The sequence below is a fragment of the Furipterus horrens genome, unplaced genomic scaffold (assembly GCF_987537825.1).
Source record: "Furipterus horrens unplaced genomic scaffold, mFurHor1.1.pri manual_scaffold_8, whole genome shotgun sequence".
Taxonomy (NCBI): Eukaryota; Metazoa; Chordata; class Mammalia; order Chiroptera; family Furipteridae; genus Furipterus; species Furipterus horrens.
Window position 1 is genome coordinate 61,604,626 of NW_028327178.1, and position 5,396 is coordinate 61,610,021.

The 5,396-nt window shown below is 38.8% G+C and overlaps 1 non-coding gene and 1 pseudogene across 1 annotated transcript; one reads left to right on the top strand and one right to left on the bottom strand.

The window, feature by feature from the left end:
• Positions 1-499: 499 nt before the first annotated feature.
• LOC150003039 (translation machinery-associated protein 7 pseudogene) lies at positions 500-690 on the bottom strand (annotated as a pseudogene).
• An 860-nt stretch (positions 691-1,550) lies between these two features.
• On the top strand, positions 1,551-1,657 carry LOC150003040 (U6 spliceosomal RNA). The gene has a single exon (XR_016512829.1). It is a non-coding gene; the product is annotated as a U6 spliceosomal RNA (small nuclear RNA).
• The last annotated feature ends 3,739 nt before the right edge of the window (positions 1,658-5,396 follow it).

Here is a 5,396-nt window from a genome sequence, read left to right on the forward strand (position 1 = left end):
AGGTCCAAAATGTAAATAGTACTGAGATTAAGAAATCTTGTTCTAGACCCTCTCAGTGGACAGATATAGGAAATACACACTCTAACATACATATTGGCATCTGTTTTTATATTATATGTCTGTGTATTAAAAACCATGAGTTCATATTGACACCAATTCCAACACGACTCATTCTAATCCTTCTTTTCTATAGCTGTGACTCATTTTTTTGACAGTTATAAACCTGGATCCCATTGTCATCAATATGGTTTCTCAAAACTAGAATTAATAGAATGTAAAACTTTACTCTAGGTCAGTGTTTTACAATATATTTTCACAGGACACTATTTATTTTTATTATTATATTTTTTTTACAAAAATTTATTCCTGAATATACAACAGGTTCCAAGACAATACTTCATTCTAGCTATAGGTGGCAAGTGATGTTATGACAGGGAATCCATATGTTAAAACAGGAATGGAGTTAAGAATCTCCATTGCCCCAGGCACAAGGAGCGACTCACTTTTTGCCAGATTTCTTAACTCCACCTTTGGCCAGCGAGCCCTTCCCTGAGGCCTTTGCTTTTACCTTCTCAAGTTTCTTCTGCTCTTCTTTTTGTTTCTGATTGAATGCTTTATCTCATCCATTCCCTTGGCCTGCTTCTTAGGCTGCTTCAGGGGTTTCTTCTTGCCACCTTTGTGGCCAGACATGGCACCAGCCACCTCTTCCACCAGACACTATTTCTGAAACTTGCTGATATATGTTAACCATTCTCCTATTCTCCCTGTAAAAAGAGTATGAAGATTAAAATTATCAATGAAAGTTTCAAGACAATGAACCAGGTACTTTATTGCATATATTTTCAGTGTTTTAATGTGTATTCCTATCTCCCAAAAGAGGTTTTTGTATACAGAATATTTTCAATTAATTATGTTCAGGGAAGTTTTAAAATTTTAAGTAGGAGCATGTATTAACCAATCAGGCCACATTTGTGCCACATGCAACTGTTTGCAAAATGCTGTTTTAGATATTTCTTATCCTGCGATGAACATAAAGTGTTTTGTTCTTTTGAGGATAGTCAATGTTGAAAGATAGTGATAAAGCATTTTTCTCCTGAATACATTTTTAAAGATATAGTGTGTGTGGTGTGTGTGCGTGCACATGTATCTGGACTTGTGGCCAGGCACCAGTCCTTCCACAGGAGACTGAGTTGACTCTTACTGATCTTCTAATAAAGAGTGAGCCCGGCTTACCCTCATTCAGTAGCCCCTGAATTTACCTTGACTATCTCATTGCTTTTTACCATGATTTTTGCAGTTACCAGATGTTCTGCAGCTGGTGGGTTTTCTTTAGGGTAGTGTTACATCAAAGATACACTCACACCAAGTGTTACTGGTTTGATTCCCAGTCAGGATACATTACTAGGTTGCACGTCAGGTTCCCAGTTAGGGGCGCGTGAGAGGCAACCACACAGTGATGTTTCTCTCCCTCTCTTCCTCCTTTCCACCCTCTATGAAAATAAACAAACAGTAAATAAAAATAAATTATTTTTTAAAAAAGATACACTCAGTTTCTCACTTCAGCAGCACATATGCTAAAATTAGAATGATCCAGAGAAGACTAACATGGATCCTACACAAGGATGGCACACAAATTCATGAAGCATTCCATATTTTTAAAAAGGCACACTCATTTTCCCTCATGTGGTTCCTACCAGGCAACACATTCTACCAAAAGGCACCTTCTTTTCATGAGACCCAGGCCAGGAAGGAGAGAATGAATATTCATCACTGACCCTCTGCGCTCCTTTGTTCTGACACTGGCAGCTGTCTGCTTGTTGATTGCGCAGAACGATGAGTAGGCAATTTTTTTTATTTCTTTTTTATTGTTCTATTAAAGTTGTCCAAAAATGTCCCCCATTGCTCTCCACTGAAGTAGGCAATTTTTGAATAAATGACCTTTCTAAGTTCTTTATAAAATGTGTTTTCTACATTTTCAGTGAGGAACATGAAATAAAAAGTGTTAGGGCAGAACTGGAATGCAGCCCCACCCGACCCCATATGTGTGATCTAATTACTGCTATGCTTTGCTTAGGACCTTGGAATTCTCCAGTGAAGTCACAATTAAGGAATGAAAAAATTACACCCATTAATTCAGTCAAAAAAATTAGTGGTATGGCTAGCATATGTCAGGGATTATTTTTTAAATTTGATTTATTGTGGTAACATCATTTAACAACATAAATTTCAGGTGAACATTATAATTTGATATCTGTATGTTGTATTGCATGCTCACCATCATGAATCCAGATTTCTTCTAGTACCATATATTTGAATTCCTTTACCTAACTCACCTTGTCCCACCCAAGGAACATTGTCTCATCAGTACACCTGTCTGTTTGGGGAGTCATGAAGAGAAAATGATGATGTTTGTGAGATCTTCTGCAATCTGCTTGCAAACAGAAACAACTGAGAGAGGAAAATGAATGTTGACAGTGAATGTTCTGCTAGCTGGTCCCAGGATCCCACTTCTGGGTCACCCTGGGCTGCTATTATTCAGCCTTTCTGGGACAATTTTTCATCCCTCTCCAATTGCATTTTGATATTTCTTCCCAAACTTTTGTAATTTTCCCCAAAGTTCCAAAGGTAATTTATGCTCCAGCCATTGAAAATGGCAGTTCTAACAAGCAGTCTTAAGGTCCTTACGATCTAATAATACAGACAGCAAGACATCCACCCTGGAATATCTTCTACATACTGGAACATCTCTGACAAGCCTATCTAGGACACATTATGGAGAATGAGACTAATACAGTACTGGCTTCAAGGAGCTTACACCCAAGTAATAGCCTATTTACCTAGAGAGAATAATGAGGAAAGATAATTTAAAGGAGGTAATATCTGAGCTAAAATCTGAAGGAAGAGAAGGAGCAAGCTGCAGAAACCAAGAACAAATGTTTCTGAGAAGAACCTGTTGAGCTGACCCTAAGGCATAAAGGTTCTTAACAATTAAGTTCTTAAATGAAGGGTCAGGTACTGGTAAGGTTGGGATAAAGAAAATTGAGTTTGATGGATAAATGGACATCAGCTTATGCCAGAGTTTATACACCCTCATAATGAGTTTGTATTTTATTCAAAGTGTAATGAGAAACCTTTGAAAGGTTTTATAGGAACACAACATGACAGCTTACATATTTTTAAAAGATAAACATGGCCATGTTGGGTGGGATGGGTTTTAAGTCAGAAAGAATGAAAGTTTGGTGAACAGTCAAGAAGATATTGCAGTGGTTGAGGGAAGTGAGGACAGTGACCTGGAATGCTGTAAATGGCTGGTAGTGGAGCAAGAAGAGAGACTCAAGATGTATGTGAGAAGTGGACTTGCTGAGGGCATGGGTACAGTTCAGAGGACAGGAAAGAGCAAAAGCTGCAGCTCAGGCTTGAAGAAATGGAGGTGACACTTACTGGAGAAGAGGTGAGGATGCACAGACTGTCAAGACCCTAGGGGAGGAATAGAAAGCTGTTCTCTAAGATCCTGAGGAGAACCATGGGAGTAGGTCTGTGGATCTCAGACACCAACCTGTGTATTAAACCTAAAGCAGTAGTTTTTACTAAAGTGTAGGCAGACACACCTGCATTTTGATGACGGCCTTCATTTTGGGCAGTATCAAAATACCTTTCTACTAGAAATAATGGTAGTTTTTGTTTTGTTTTTTTACAATCTTACCTGAAGATACAAACACTAACATTGTTCATTAAAAACAAAAAAAAAAAACAAAAAAGCAGCTGTTACAGGAATTCACATAATGTACCTCATGGCCTGAAAAATATTTGAGGGGGACCAGGAGATTGTGTCAGAATGCAGAAAGGTCAATGTTTAGGGATCTGAGAGATGGAAAACCTCTGGGGAGAACAAAGAAAAGATGTCCACAAAAACGGCAAGCCCCTACCCACAATGAAGAAATAGTTGATATGCTGAGATACCAAATAAGATGAGGACACCAAGAAAAGAATCCGTGAAGCTGGCACATCAACCACAATGATGAGGGCCATTCCAGGGCCTGTAGTCTCCTTGCCCTGTATGTCTTGCTGAATTTAGGAGCTTGCAGAGAATCCACTTGACCACAGTGACAACCAGTGGAAAGCATTCATCCACTGATAATCAGCCTTCATCTCCAGCTTATTATTCCAGTCTCATTTGTGTGCTGCGCTTTCTCCAGGTCTCTCTTGGGATGACTTAAGATCAGACTTCTGTGAAGGAGCTATGCAAACCAAACTCTTCCTAAGTGCTATGTTGTGTTCTGGAGAACCCATTTCCTGGCTTTTTGCTCCCTGCTTTGGTCTACCTGGTGACACTGGGTATTATTAAACAAAGCAAATGCCAGTAGATAGCAGCAGCCACTCCTTTTTCAACTCTTCAGCAGAACTGCCCAGAACTGAGCCTCCTCAAGAGGGTGAGACAGAACTAGAACTGATCATCTTGAGAGACAGATATCTTCAAGCAGGTGACAATAAGTGTCCGGATAACTTTGTGGACAATTCTGGTTGCTACTTTATCACTTCTATCCACTCCCCTTTTCTTTGCTTTACCTTTTTCCTCTTTTCCTTTCTCAAGACAACTCTTTCTCTTATTTTAATTTTTTTCTTTACCATTTAGTCCAGTTATACCACCCACACCCCCTTTTCCTTTTTGCTCAATCCCTTCTTTACTCCCTAACCTCCACCTACCCCACTTAGCTGTCATCCTGCTCTCTATGAGTCTATCTATATTTGGCTTGTCAGTTCAGTTTGTTCACTAGAGTCCACATATTAGTGAAATCATATGGTATTTGTATTTCTCTGACTGGCTATTTTAACTTAGCATAATCTTCTCCAGGTCCATCCATACTGTAGCAAAGGGTAAATTTTCTTTCTTCTTTATGGTCCAGTAGTATTCAATTGTGTAAATGTTCCTTAGTTACTTTAGCCATTCATGTACTGTTAGACACTTGGGCTGCTTCCATATCCTGATGGTTATAAATAATGCTGAAATGAATATAGGAGTGTTTATGTTCTTTCGAGTTAGTGTTTTGGGTTCCTTCAGATATATTCCCAGAAGTGGGATTGCTAGGTCAAAAGACAGATCCCTTTTTTGAAGTATCTCCATACTGCTTTCCACAGTGGCTGCATAAATCTGCATTCCCACCAACAATACAAAAGGGTTTCCCATTCTCCACATACATGTCAGCACTTGTTGATTTACTGATAATGGCCATTTTGATAAATGTAAGATGGTATTTCATTGTGGTTTTAATTTGCATTTCTCTGACATCGAGCACTTTTCATGTGTCTATTAGCTATCTGTATGCTCTCTTTGGAGAAGTGTCTATTCAGGTCCTTTGCCCATTTTAAAATTTTGGGGGGGAGTATTGAGATTTATA